The 15,087-nt window shown below is 45.1% G+C and overlaps 1 long non-coding RNA gene across 14 annotated transcripts in view; it reads left to right on the forward strand.

Annotated features, from left to right (window-relative positions):
* The first annotated feature begins 791 nt into the window (after positions 1-791).
* Positions 792-15,087, forward strand: part of LOC137853358 (uncharacterized) — a 63,380-nt gene continuing 49,084 nt past the window's right edge. For 13 of the 14 annotated variants that reach the window (XR_011094415.1, XR_011094414.1, XR_011094416.1 and 10 more), the window contains exons 1-3: positions 792-1,053; positions 9,560-9,742; positions 10,891-11,026. This is a non-coding gene — a long non-coding RNA (uncharacterized lncRNA). The other variant, XR_011094425.1, reaches the window with a different exon arrangement.

The following is a 15,087-nucleotide window of genomic DNA, read 5'->3' on the forward strand; positions in this document are numbered from 1 at the left end:
TATAGGCATTCCCACACATTCTTTATATTTTTTTTCCTGGCATATATTTATTAGAGTCCACTCAATCTACTTCAATTGCTAGGTGATGCAGAATCACTGGAGCCTTTTTTTTTTTTTTTTTTTTCTCCAGCAACATGTTTGCAGGGTAGAAGCAGACTGTGAAGATGCTTATCTGCACACACGATGTCCAGCACAAGTGGAAATAAATTTAAATGTTTCTCCCATCTCGGATCAAGTTCGCAGAAGCAAACCCAGCACGTTTAGCGTCTGCAAACGGAGCTAACTTTGGTGATAGCACCAAAACCCATTGCTAACAGATCTGGGGGCACTGTGTGAGCTGTGACTTTTGCCTGAGAGTGTGCCCACCCCACCAGGTACATGGTACACATGGTGGCAGAGCCGCTGAGCCTCCCGTGCCAGTGGGACAGCTGCCAGCCCTGCAGGCTGGTTTGCAGGGCGGGTGCCTGGGCAGTGTGGGGCGAGCAGCTCAAGTGCTTAGGAGTGGCAGTGTTAGGACTGTTTGTCTTGCTATTGCATCCTCCTGGGGGGTGAAAATGCCTCGGCTGCTCCCGGTCCGAACTGCAGGTCTGGATGGTGCTGGATGTGGCTGGGGTGGTCTCACCCCAGGGGGAACGCTGCCTGTGGTGGCCAGCTGGCAATGTAAGGGGAGGTTTGGGCCGGCACCCCCACACCCTGTTTATTGCCTTTCTCTTTGAGAAGCAGGTTTATGAGCAATGGGACTGCTTTTCGAAGTGCACCCTGTGCAGAGATGCACGGCTTAACCCCTCAGACTGATGCCTGTGCTGTTTCCTCGCTGCAGAGGCCAAGCAGCTGTGCTTCAGCTTGGGGGTTCTGACCAGCCCAGGTGGAGATCCTCAGCTGAAGACCCTGAAGCCATAAAGGGGCTTGCTCCTCAGCGGCTGCTCTGCTTTAACCCCAGTAGTGCCTTTTTGGGCTGCTGGCTCCTCATGCTGACTGGGTGAGGCTGCCTGCAGCCCCCTGAGCTCACCCAGGACTTTTCCTGATCCATGTCCCTGGTGTGCAGAGAGCGAGGTGAGCACTTGGGCACGTAGGATGGGTTGGAGGGGAGCAGGGCTCAAACAGGGATTGTGACCTCAGAAACTCCTTTTAGGGGATGAAAGCTGTAAAAGGCCCAGCTTGCTCCAAGCAGTCCCCAAAGCTGTTCTCTCTGCCCATGCTACAAAAGCCAGTTTCCTACCCGAATGCCCAGATATTTGCTGGTAATGGTGTACACAGGCAGGTGCACCATTCGCTGGCTCTGCCCAGAGTGTGCTTACCTGGCTCTCGCTGTGTTCCTGGTATAGCATCAGCCACAGAGACCTCAGCCAGAGGCTTGTTCCCATGCCTGGGAAATCCCCTGTAAAGGCTCCTGTGTTGAAAAATCCCCTCTCCCCCTTGGTGTCCTGGACGGAGATAAAGGACAACACCCTTCCTCCCCCCCAAGTTTGTCACTGTCCTTTAACAGAGTAAATTACCAGCATGCTTCCCTTTCTGATGCCTTTTGATGCGCTAAGCCTCATGCGGCCACCTTCCTCTGGCAGGGTGCCTGGTGGGGCTGAGCACGGGTGGGACACGGAGTTAGTGGGATCCCCAGAGAGGCCACCGAGGGCCAGCTCCCAGGGATGTGTTGGGGTGACACAGGTGGCCCTGCCTGGTGGGAGGGCAGACTGCCCCAGTGTGCCTCAGTTTCCCCATTGCTGGTGGTTGTTTTGCCCCATGGCTTATGGCAGCGGGTGGCTGCTCTGGGATCGGGTCACGGCAGCACAATTAAACAGGCCTTGTTAATGAAGGGATTGGTGGCATCTTCCCTGATGGCATTAAAACCTCCTACCTGGCAAATCAGTCCTCCCGCTAACCTTGTTCTCCTCTTACACAATGTTTCCCTTACTGGATCTCGTTAGTATTCTGCTACTTCCACTGCTGCTCTTCCTCAGCAATTAGAGAGGTGCTGAGGTGGCGGAGCCCAGGTTTGCACCTAGGTTTAGCTTTCTGCTGAATTTGGGGAGTTGCCAGGCTGGTGAATCAGAGCCAGGGCTTGCATTTCAATGGGATGATGGAGAAAGGCTGGAAGTGCTTGTTGTGGGGTTTTTGCCCAAGCATGACCAGCTGCTCTCCTGAGTCAGTGTCCCTGTCCAGGCCAGAATCGGCCAAAAATGAAAGGTAAAGGCTCAGCTCCATTTAACACCTGTCCTTGACTTTCTGAATGTGGCAGTGGTGGCTTGAGAGGTGACCTGGGAGTCCTCATCTGAGTGAGGAGCTGGATGTGATGGGAACAGCCAGAGAAGAGAAGTTTGTGCTGGGAACCTCTTTCAGTCACCCCTCTGCAGGTCAGGTCAGGGCTGGGAGGTCACCTTGCCTCATGTATACACTGAGGGTGCTGGAAGGACATCTCTTTTCCTCGGCAAAACATTTTCACATCCAGGACACAACTCTGCTGCAAGAGGCAGGGCAGTTACAACCCTGCCTGCTCTCTTTTTGGGGTCAAAAAGAGAGAATTTACACAGGTTGAAGCAGGGGGTCCCACTCCTTTCCTACCTGGCCATAGCTGGGTGCTGCCTGTGCATCTGTGCCCCCATGCCTGGGAGGTGCATACGAGCTTCCTCTGGGAAACTCCTGCAATGAAGAAACTAAGAATAATATATAGAGAGAGGGAGTTGTTGGTTTTTTTTTTTTTTTTTTTTTTTTTTTTTTTTTTTTTTTAAAAAGCATGTTTTTCTCAGTATCCAGGCAAGGAGATGTGGCGTCAGCCCTAGGACCTGTATCAGTGCAGGTCCTTGGTCCTTGCCATCAGCAGAGTGAAGCAGCCCTTCACCTGTGACCCAGGAGGACCAGACATGGCCCCATCAGTGCTAGGGGAGGGCTGTGCCATAAAAATGCCTCCTGGGCGGTGCAGGCTGCAGCCTTGTGGTGGACATGACCCCAATCTGCTTCAGATGGACTTTTTATGGTGCTACATCACTGCGGCGTGCCCCACCTTCCTCCTCCCTCTCAGCCACAAGCATGCTGGCTCCTAGTGTGAGGCTGCTAATCGATGAGTTTTAGTGCATTTTTTGATTAAAAGCACCCTGGCTCCTGCTGTAAAACTCCCAACCGCTCAGCTGATGCACGGTGTGAGCTTGCCGTGCCCAGCAGCCTGATTCAGTGTCACGGTGAAGTATTTCAGGCCTGTTTGCAAGCACTTGGTGTGTGTGGGCCAGCGGGTAGGTCAGGGCTAAGGAGCTGGTACTTTTGAGGGGGTATTTGCTATCCTTCTGCATTTGAAGGAGAAAGGAAAGGAGGGCTGGTTTTTCTACCAGGAGCTTGACAGGGAGCAGCCCTGGCTGCTACTCAGATCCTCCTTGTGGAGGAAGCTTTGTCTTTGGTCCCATTGGTAATCAGGCTGTGTTCATCTTTTGACCTACAGAATGAGGGCATATACCCTTTAATAATAACAAACAACCAAAAAAAATTCTCCCTATCCATCCGTAAGGGAATTATCCCTATCCATCCATCTGCTTCATTTTGGAAGGCTCCAAAGCCCTTGAAGTCCACACCACCCAACTCTGTTGCCATCTGTATGTGGGAAGTGCCAGCTTTCCGCACGCAGACATTTAGGAGCTATTGCTTGAGCAATTACTTTGGAGTTACTGCTTAAATTTGTTGTTCTTGGACAGCCTTTAGGATTAACCACCATTTGGTCAGAAATTTTTTCATTTTGGAAGGAAAAAAAAAAAAAAAAAGCCCTGTAATAGTAATAATAATAAACAATTCCTTGGTTTTGACTCCTTGAAGCTACCATTGTGAACTAAGCTCTGTGCAGGCAGTAAGCAAGCATTATTTTGTGTCAATAAGCAATATTTTGTTCCGTGCACAGCCAGGAGTGCTGTAGCACAAAGCAGCCCAGCCCTGCTTTCCAGAGAAGGGCTCTGACCTTGCTCCTCGCTGTCTCCAGGTGGAGCAGCCCTGGTGTTAGCTGAAGTCCCACTTCCAGCAGCAATGAAGAAGTAGCTGTGTGTATCCAGCTTGAAATACCATCCTTCAAATTTTGGCTCGGGGAATTCCTCTTTGACGGAAGCAAAGAGGAACTTGGTGAAAAGCTTTGCTTTCTAAAACTGGTTGACCCCACAAATGCATGGGAGAGTGAGCTCTGTGATTCAGACCATACAAATTCCTGATTTATCTAAACTCTCTGAGGCTTGCAAACCTTAATAAATGGGGTTTCAACCAAGGCTGTGCTTTCTGCAGCACTTACAGCTAAAAATGAGGGAATTCATATGTTGATTGCTACTCAGGGCCCCTGGGTGGCTCTTTATTGTTGTGCCGAGACAAATTCAGCAGGAAATGTGAAGTGCTCCCCCGAAATAAAGGGGTGACCTCAAACCAGCCAGAGTGCAGAGGAGAGCTGGGCTTGGTTTGCTCTTTTTCTTTCCACATAGCCAAGGTAGCTGTGTGATGGCTGTGAACAAGTACGAAAGGCACATGCTTTCAGGAAGACATGAAGTACCCTTTACAAAAACTGATTTGTTTTAAGTTATCCTCCCTCTTTTTCATCCCTGGCTGCTCTATGTTATGGAAGTCTCCCTGCCACGAGTGCAAAAACACACTCAAAACCAAGAGATGTGTAAGAAAGCTGGTAACTGAAGCTACACAACCTCCTACAGCATGCACAATCAAAGAAAGTTGGTATTAACTTCATGGTTAGAGGAGAAAAGGCCTTTGAAGGAGTTGAATGGAGCTGTTTGTTTTCCCTTCTGGAGCCCTGCTCCTCCAAGGCACGCTGTCATGCTCACTGGACCTGAGTTTTATAGGTTGGACTGCAGCCTCTGACAAAACTGAATTTGCTTTAAATTACTGAAATTAGATACTTATAATCCAAAGTAGCAGCCTAGGGGCTCTCTTGTGTATTATCCTTCACTCTCAGCCCTATGCTTTGTAGTGTCAATGGAGTAATTTGTTAAGAAAGTAGGGATATAAGGCAGTAACTCTGAAACCAAGGAGGAGCACAGACCAGCTCTGTGTTTTGCTGATACTTGTTATCCCCTTACCGAGCAAGACAGTGCCTCTCGTGGAGGTAGTCTCTTCAGAGCATGTTTTTGTCAAATTTTGGCTTTGGAAATTATGATTCGAACACTGTTCTTCATGGTGTTTAGGTGGCAGCACTGCTTTCTTCCTTTCCCAATGAGGTGGGACATCCAGGGCATGGGGGGGACTCTTGGGCTGGGCAGCAGAAGAGGGATTTCCTCCTATACACAATGACTGTCCAGCTACTCCCTTTCCAACCAAACTTTTGATGAAAACGGAGTATCCAGATCTCCTGTACTTGCTGGGCCATCTTTCCCAGCCACCTTATTCCATGCTGCACATCTTCATATCTCTGGATCAGATCTTTCAGCAGGGTAGTTTTATTGGCTTCAGGGATGGTTTCTATTAACTGAGGATCTGTCCCTTTGAATTTCTAGATCAGTAAGATAAATAGTCTCCAAATTGTCAGTTTTCTCCTTCTTTTGCTTGTAGCATTATTTTGTGTGTGTGGGTAAATGTGCACATGTGAAAGACTAAATGTGAAATGCGTTAGATGGAATGGATGCTGTAAAATTTGCAAGGAAAATCTTTAGGCATGTGGACAATTTGGGGACTTGTCTTCCAGCTGAACTGTTCCCCTCCTGCTCTTGATGGTGCATTTCCTTAGCTGCAGCGCACACCCGTGCCTGTTTCCTGTTCAGTGAGGAGTAGGAAGAGCCACCGAGGCCAACAGACACCCACGGCACCTATATCATCACTGGGCTGCGATGCATTCAGCGTACTGAACAGTAATTCTCCATCATCCCGCACTTGAATGATCCAGGCCTATTTATTACATTTCCTGATGTGTTGCCCTGAGAAGCCCTACCTGCGTTTCCCTATCTCTATATAAGCATTTAAGGGGTTTTGTTACCCAGGAGTGACTTTCACGTGAGAGCAAAGAAACCTCGTGCTGGCTTATACTCCAGCAATGCTCCAGCCTGTAGTTGGGGTTATGTACTCCCTGCTGTAGGGCAAACTGTTTCACTGTAGGATGTGGAGCCATGGGTCTGCACTACTTAGAAGGGAAATGCTTCCTTGAGACCTCTCCTTTACGGCAGCTTTTGTGCTGCTGGTGACCCGGCATGCGCCGGGGCTGCAGCTTTGCCATCAGTTTTGGAAAACCTTTGGTTTATGAGCCTGTGCTTTAGGCATGTGAAGAATATGTAAATGTTTTCAAAGTGATGGAGCCAAGCACAGAGGTCCCCTCCGTACCTCTACCCTCTGTAGCAGGACTTGTAACGTCTATGAAGGAAAAACCAACGTATTAATTTGCTGCTGCTACTGCATAGTGGGATTTATGCACGCCGTTCCCTTACTGTTAATTGGAGATTATCACATCAGGGCTCTCATATCGCTAATAGAATAAATCCTTAAATCACGAAGCATTTAATTGTTGCCAATTAAAAGGCCTCTTCCTCCTCGTGCTTGCGTTGTGGAGCTCTCAAATATAAAAGCCCAGGGAGAAGCAGCTCTGGTGACACCAAGGTGGGACGGGAACAGGGCACATGGCTGCAGATGGATGTTGTCAACACATCGGAGGGAGGAAGGTGGGAAGAGGTAAGTCCTGGTGGGATGCACCCTCACTTTTTTTTCCACCTGGTTCCTGTAGTAATACCCAGAGGTGTCTGGGGATGGGTGCATCCCTGGCTGGACCTTGGGGCACTTCTCTTCCTGAGATAATTCTGCAGGCCCAGTTTGTCCCAAAAAGGGATCCTCTAGGCTGCTATGGGTATGCAGGCTTATTTACTTGCCTGGTCTGAGACATCTCGGATATTTAGTGACTCAGAAGCTCCCTCTGAGTGTAGTTTTCAAACTTATCTTTTTGTTAAAACAGAGCCTTGTAGGCCAAATTTAGCATTGAGGCATCATATGGATCATATGGAGGGCTGGGAATAAAATTAATTAATGCATGGATTACAATGACCTATAAATGTCATTGTTTCATCTCAAAGATATATTGGTACTGTAATTTTTACTTAACTCTTTCAAAGGACCACATGTGAGCACAACTGAATGGATACGGAAATTATTTATACAGCATGTTAAAGGGACATTAAAGCATTTCATAGCATGTGGTAGGCCTCTCAGCGAGGCGAAAGGCACAGATCAGCTATCCAGCTGTGGTGTGCTGCTTTGGCTGTGCCAAAGCCACCAGATGATGTACTTTCCTGCCTCTCTCCGAAATAAATGCGAGCAGGAGCAGGCTGGATGCAGACACTCCCAGGCGGGGGATCCCCATTTTTATCTGCATCTCTAAATCTGCAGTGGGATGAGGGTGGAGGTTTCATTTTCCAGCTCTTTGCTGGTTTTGTGTCCCTGCTGTGTCATCTGCCCTGGGGCTCACGGAAAAGGGTTGGTTTGCCCCATGCCAGGTAGGCATTGGTCTTTGCATAGTAGATTTGCACAGGAAATCCAGCAGTTTTTGGAGATCAGTGGCATGTGTCTGCTGCCAGTCTCAGTGACAGTGGTGGTTAATAAGCCCTGTGTAGCTGTGCCTGCTTTGTGAAATAATAATAAAAAATAGAGAGAGCACGTATCCAGCCTGTAGGGGCTGTAGCTCTCCCAGGAGGTGGCTGCATCCTCTGCCCACCCGCTGGGCCTCTTCCCAAACCTGGTGGTGATCACCAGTGGTCAGCAAGCACCGGCTGTTAATTCAGACATACAAAATGTAAGTAGAGATGAAACAGATGTGTATTTTACACATAAAAACAACATTTGCAAGATATGTGCTATATATATGCACAAAAATGATACATACTCATGAAAAGAAGGCTGCAGTGGATTAGATGCAGGGAGCAAAAGGATGCAGGTGACTCTTGCAGCTGTGGAAGAAGCTGTAGCTGATGAACCTCCCCAACACCCACCTAAGAGGTGCATTTTAATCCCCCCAGAGGTGGTGAAGAAGCAGTGGGATGATGGGCTCAGCTGCGTGCCTCCCATGCACAGAAAATAAGGACCATGAACTGTGGCAGCGACCTGGAGGAGCTTTGTGGTGACACCATAAACCAGCCGAGCTTTGCCCTGGGGTTTATGGCGATGTCGTCACAGCGCCTTGATGGAGAGTGAGCCTGACCTTGTGATTCACACTTGACCATCATTTATTTGATAATCTCTATACGTTGTGGCATTGCAAACTGCTTTGCATGTGCTGGATTGAAATGGGTGCCTGAAACCTCGGCAAGGCTGGGGCAGAGCCTGTGTTTTGGGCAAAGTAACAGTACGAACCTGAGCACGAGTTTGGTGAACGGGTTGGGCCAACGTGTATCTACTTGTGTCTGAACAGCTCTGGGGATGTATCCTATTTTTCAGAAGGGAAGTTGAGTGATTTTTGGATGGTACTGAGACATCCACACCCTGTGTGGTGGACGGAGATATTTGCCGTCTGATTTAGGTCATGCTGTCGGTATCTGGCCCTGAAGCACAGAGAAGTTTTAAAAACAAAGAGCAATTTAAGGTTGAAATGTCCCAAAGTAGAGAAATTGGACTTTAGAGACCAAGTTGCTTTTGAAGACTTGGCTCGGTAAGACCCCAGGACCCCGATCACATTGGTGTTTGGAAAATCCTATGCAATGCATATCCCAGGCAGGCTGCACTGACGTTATGCTGTGTGCTCGGCATATAGACAGCCGTGACCACAGGTAGGGGGAAAAACTTGCATAACATTCACCAGAGTGGCTGTGAAATGAGATTGGGTAACATGTTTGGTAGGATTAAAAAAAAAAAATAAAAATACAGCAGGATAGTTTATGTTCAGTTTTAACTGTATTTGACATTGTGATTTTCCTCTTTGGGATTTACATAATGGAGAAGATTGTAACGCAACATTGCTGCTGTAAGTACCCTTTGGCTGGCACCTTTGCTTTGAAAACAATGCGGTCAGATTGATTTTTGTTGAAGATTACAGAAATTATAAACAAGGAAGTGACATGTGCAAAGCGAGATGGCTCTGCTGATGTGTGGAGTAAAACAAATCGCGGAGTCCGCGCTGGGACTGCCAAACAAAGTGAGTTTTGTGTTGTCGGCGTATTTGCATAGTACAGAAAATGCTATCCACGTAACTGGGAACCATAGGTTCCCCTCTCAAATTCCTCTGTATTAGTAGGGTATAAAAAGGTATCGGTTTCCAAAGTAACCATAACAACATGTTTTCATGAGTTCCTGTTGAGAAGCCAAAAACCTTTGTGAGTAATAAATCAAGCAGTTTATATCTCTGAACTTAAATCTTTTATTGGTTACTGATTAACTTAACTGTGCTGCCTGACAAATCTTCATAATAAATAAGCTAACCAGCAAGCACTTAAAAATCGAGCTAACTTTGTTTAAAGGAATATCACTAAAACATGATCTACATTATAATGAATTTGGCAGTCAGCATGTGGTAATGTGCACGTTTCAACATGAATCTAAAACCCAGAAATCACAAGACATGGGGAGTTATAAAGAGATTGCTCTGCAACTGCTCTAAGTAAATATACATGTTGATATCTATCAGCAGCGTTACTTACGGGCAAAAGGGGTGAACGATCGGCGTCGTCCTTCCGAAGGAAAATAGTGGCAAAACATCTATTAGCGGCCAGCGCTGAGATTGCCTGTGAGCAGAAAGTTATACCAGTCATTTGCGTGATTTTAGAGGGCTGATCTCTGCGTGTCCTGTGATCACAGCCATATCCTTCGTGAGGTCAGGATCTTGCTGGCAAAATTTTGGGAGGCTTTGCTCTATTTTTTTTTTTTGTGTGGAAGGCTTATGTGAGTTGTTGGCTTCCACAGTAACTCTACATTTAAATTAATTAAACTGTTGACAGTTAAATTGTACTAAGTAGCTTCGATATAAAAGATGATTCCCAGATTTTTTCCATGCAACTTAAATAAATAAATAAAGAAAGAAGAAAGAATCTGAGGAACTTCGTTCTAAACATCTGTCTGGGCAGATGTCAAAATGCAGAGTGTTGCTGCATTATACTGTGAGTATATGACACCATGTTATTACTCTTGGCTTAAATATTCACAATGGATTTTATGATCTATTTAAAAGAAATCTTTGAGAGTGCAAGCTCTTATCTTTTGTCATAGAACAAGCACCTATGCGGATCTAATTCTAGAGTAAATATTGAAAAATAGCACAATGTCTTTTACATCTTATTCACAGCACATGAATATTTATACGGAGGGAATTATGGATATGTGACTGTGGAAAAGATTTGGAAGATTTTTCATTGTAAATGCATTGTAGTGAATAAATTCCTTTTTGAAATAAATTCATATTATTCAGGATTGCTCTGGATAAAATCATAAGCTTGAAGCTGTATGTTAGCCAGCTGATTATAATCTAGGATGATAATCTGCATTTCTTCAAGAAATAAGAAAGAGACAGTGTCAAGGACATTACAAATCCAATAGTAATTTGGGGAATTGAGTGAGAATGAAGTAGTGCTTCTAATGCTAATATTCCAGAAACACGTTGTTTAATTTTTGTTTCCAGATTGCATATATTAACCCATTTTATTAACCTGTCTATAGCCTTGATTCAATAAACCATTCCTATTCAGCATAGCTCTAAAGCATATGTTTGCCTTTAAACACATGCTTAAATCCCATTGACTTTTTAATGCTTAAAGTTAAGCATGTGCTTAGATGTTTTTGCTTGGGTCTGTAAAAGGAAAAAAAAAAAGTATACTGGGGAAAAAAGCAATAAAGGATGAAATTTTTAGAATAAGAAAGCAAACCCCCAAACTGTGCATTATCCCCCTGTATGCTCAAGAACCTGCGAACTATTTTCTACTAAATACCTGAAACAAACAGAAACGATTTTCATGCCTTATTTTGCAGTGTACTTGGACATTAAATTGCTGAGAGTCTGTGCCAAAGAGCCCAACAATAGTGGGAATATCTCGCTGTTTGCTTAATGAGCAATGAATGGAAGTGTGAAGGTGAAAAGACAGATTCTGGGTGAGGGAGTGACAAGGTGAGACTGCTTCTTTATCACACCTTTTTCTTTTTCATTTTCAAAGCAGTAAAAAATAATAAAAATAAAAGCTGTGGCTGGGAATTGCTCCGTAGCTCGCAGCCAACTGACTTGCGTTTACTCCCATTGCTTGCTTCATGGGAAATGTCAGCTTGCTGCAGAAACTTTTAATTGGTTTATGAGTGATATATTCAAGCTGCTTATTTCCTAAAACATCTGTTTTTGTTTTAGTTCCCCAATGTCAAATGTTTGGTGATATCCCAAGGTAACACACTGTTTCCAAGTCATATTTCCTGGGGTATCTATCAATAAAATCCCCTTAAATTGAGCATAATGAAATTAGTACAAGGTAGTCAAGAAGTCTCCAGAATCAAGATATCAGAATGTCTCTATTCCCATTATTTTTTCTTATTGCTTGTGATTGACTGCTCTTGGGGTTTAGAGGAAGAAAAAGCCATGAGAGTTATGGCTTATTTCATCTTTTTTCCCCTACCTCTCCAATGGCCTTGAGCAACTCTAATTTGTATTGTTATGTAAATTGGAATTAAGCCAGGGGAAGCACAAGCCTCATGCTGCACCCAATGGCAAAATCCAGTCATTTTTTGACTCGGTGGATAGTGAGACTGAAACTTGTTTGAAGATTTGTCCTCTCCATGTGACAACAGGAGTCCTAATGTAAACAGGCAATTGTGAGAGCTAAAATGAGCAAAACATTTATAAGAGGTTTTCATCTGCATGCACAAACACATATCCATTTCCCACCATCCTGTGGCTTGGGACAGAAAGGAAAAATGCATTTTTATATAGTAGTTATCCCTCCCGATACCTGAACATACGTAGGGGTCTTCTATTTGGACCCCAAAACATGCTTAATTTGCAATATTTATCTACTAGGTGGCCCAAAAGCCACTTGGATCTACATTCATCTATCATTTATTCTGAATTTTGTTTTTAAGCTTTGGGGGAAAGGAATACTTGAGAAGTTTTTTCCTGAGTTTAAGGAAGTTAATTAGAGGCAGAGGCTGTCCAACTGAACTCAGTCAAAACAAAACCCACCTCAGGACTAAATCAAGAAAGTGTCACTAATCAAAATAAGCCTGAAAGCAGAAGAGGAGGGGGAAAAAAATAAGTTTGCAGATTAACTTTCTTACCAAACTCATTTGCAACCGAATGAAATGAAGTTATAAGGATAAAATTCTCAGCAGATTTGCACAGCACAGTAATAGCCTTTATGCTTGGAAATTTATGGGCCATGGACAGTTTATAAGAAACGATGTAGTTCATCAGAGAAGCAGACTGATGGAGCACATGGGAGCATTCTGCACAGGAAGTTGGGTTTTGGAATAATACTTACTTTGATAGAGTTGTTTTGTTAGCTAAGTAAAACAGTAGGGAAGCCAATGGCCACTTAGGCTTCAAACATAAATATATATTTATAAGTCACCCAGCTGCTTAATTGAGATCTCTAGTGTTTTCCCTAAGTATATCTTATCCAAAAAACAGTAACACAGAAAATAACAACAGCAGCAAAGACCTGCTGTATGCTGAGGTTCATTTAATCAGTCAGTAGTAGTTAGGGGGAAAGTAGAGCATTATTTTAGGGGCAGATTCGTTGAGGCTCCCAGAGGCTTTTCAGCACGAGTTCAGGTTGGGCTCAGATTGCTCCCTAGAAATTTCCTCCCAAAGTAGTAGTGGGATAGGTGCCTTTTGCCATACTTCTGACCTTTTTAGTGGCTTTTCCTCTGAAGAGGAGACCAGTGCAACCTGTATCTGAGTTGTGGTACCAAAAACTTGCAACGTGGTTTGGAAAGATAGATGTTGGGGTTCTTGCTAGAGGCTGGCTGCATTGAACAAGGAGGGGGAGGGAAGTACGTGGTGCTTCAAAATGTCCTCCAAGGGAGGTCACCCAGGAAATGGCTCATTAAATTTGAGCAAAGAACTAGGAAATAACATTTCACACTGCTGGACTAGAACAGCCTGGGTGTATTTGGTATCCCTAGAAAACACCTGGGAAATCTGACAAATTCTGGGGAGCTTTAGGAAACACTCTGGAGGCTTCACAAGGGTGCTTTATTTCTGGATCATGCCTCCAAGATGGGGTATAGGGTACAGCTTCCCACTCTGGGCACCCTGGGGTGCTGGCCAGCTCCCCCCAAAAAACTGGCTTTGTGGAGTCCAAGGTAGGTGGACGCTGGGGACTTGGGCTCAGCTTCAGCAGCCAATCCTCTTTCTTATGTGTTTTTCTCTTCCCCTAACAGGGGTAGGTTTTATTTATTTATTTATTTTAAGGAACCTATCTCTGCTCAATCAGGGCCTCAAGCACAGGGTAAGATCTAAACACAGGTTACAATAATATATTAAATGGGGACCTCAGAAACATTAGAGGGCCTCAGCAGCAAAAAATGGACAGAGCTGTGAAAAAACACACTTGATGGCCACGTACTGCTAAATACTACTTGCTAAGCACCAAAATATCACAGAATTCCAATCTGGTCAAATTCTGGGGGGATTTTGGGCTGCATCTGTGGTTGGGACTATCCTGAATGTTCACCACAATGCCCAGCTACTGGAACAATGCTTTTTAGTTGATATTTTTTAATTTCCCTTTTTCCCTCCCAGTTCTCAAGTGTATTTGTGTTCAAACCAGGGTTTGCTCCTTATCATGTTTGCAGCCCATTTCCTCCTCCTGTTTTATAGGCAGTGAAGTCTAAATGGTAAATTAGTGACATCTTCATTATTATGGCAGCAGAGTGCAGTGCCATCCGAATGCTATTCCCTGTAGGAGCGAGCAGAAGGAGAAGCTACGATGGAAGCGAAAATGATCGTATTCCTGTATAAATATCTGAAACCACAGCCAAAAACTGCTGTGCAGCTCTCTAGCTTTTCCTGTCGCTTCATTTTACCAGCTACGTGTGAGCAGGAAGGAAAACATCTTGAAGAGCATTCACTGGCTTCAACAGCATCCTCCTTTCTTGAGACGCAGCCGATTTTATCAATAGCTGCCGAGCCACGCGGCTGGAAATAGGCACTGGTATTTCAGAAAGCTCGGCTCGCTGAGGGGGTGGACTCTCCAGATTTATAAGGAGCTCTTCCATCGCTGTTCGCACCTTCCTTGGGAAAAAAAGGCTGCCAGTAAAAACGCCCCAGAGCTTACCAGACAGTGCGAGCCAGACGCTGCAGTGATTTGCTGCTCTTCCTTTCTTGTGTGAAGTAGGGGAAGCCTTTCAGCATTGGATTGTTTATTTTGTTTGGTGGCAGTTGCCCAAAAAAAAAAAAAAAAAAGGTGGGGGGATCTTAAATAATATAGTGGTTCAGGCAGCTTGAAGGTGTTGAAGAGAGCTGCCTGAAATCAGTTTATAGCAAGGTTTTAAATTGTGGTTTTGGCAAATCCAGAGCAGCAGGTTCATTTCCCATCCCACAGAGCTTGCCTCTGTGCTCCAAGTTTGCCCCCAAACTGAACGTGTCTGTGAGTGTCAGACCATCCTGGGGACACTTGCCGCTTGTGGAGCAAAACTGAGGGACTCTATGGTTCTCCCCTCTCTTTGCCCCCTTCCGTGATTCCCATGGGCACACTGCTGTAGCTTCTGAAACCTGTGCTGGAGCCCACTTCTGTGCTTGTGCTGGAAAGGAACAACCACATTGGGACTATTTCTAATGGGAACCTAGCCCTTCCAGGCAGGAACTGGAGGTTTTAGCTCTGTCACTGCTTGATGCCCATAAAAAAAAAAATAATTGTGCATGCATTCAGGGGAGCTCATTCTTTGCAAAATTTGGCTTCTGGTTTGCTCTGGGACAGGTAACGCATCCTATACGTTTTCTATCTGAAGGATTTTTTTTTTTTGAGTTAGAGATTTTATTTTAATCAGACTTCAGTATTGGACAGCTTGAACAAATCTCTAGTTTGTACCCAGAACAAAAACAAATAAGGTAGAAAGAAAACAACTGTTCTTTATAAGGGGGAAGATCCTCATGCCTGAAGCGTGACACAGCATTGCAGTTTGCGTGGCTCTGAGTGCAGTGCTGGCGTGCCAGTCCTCCCAGAGAGCAAATCTACCTATTCT

This window comes from Anas acuta, chromosome 3, assembly GCF_963932015.1.
Source record: "Anas acuta chromosome 3, bAnaAcu1.1, whole genome shotgun sequence".
Classification (NCBI taxonomy): domain Eukaryota; kingdom Metazoa; phylum Chordata; class Aves; order Anseriformes; family Anatidae; genus Anas; species Anas acuta.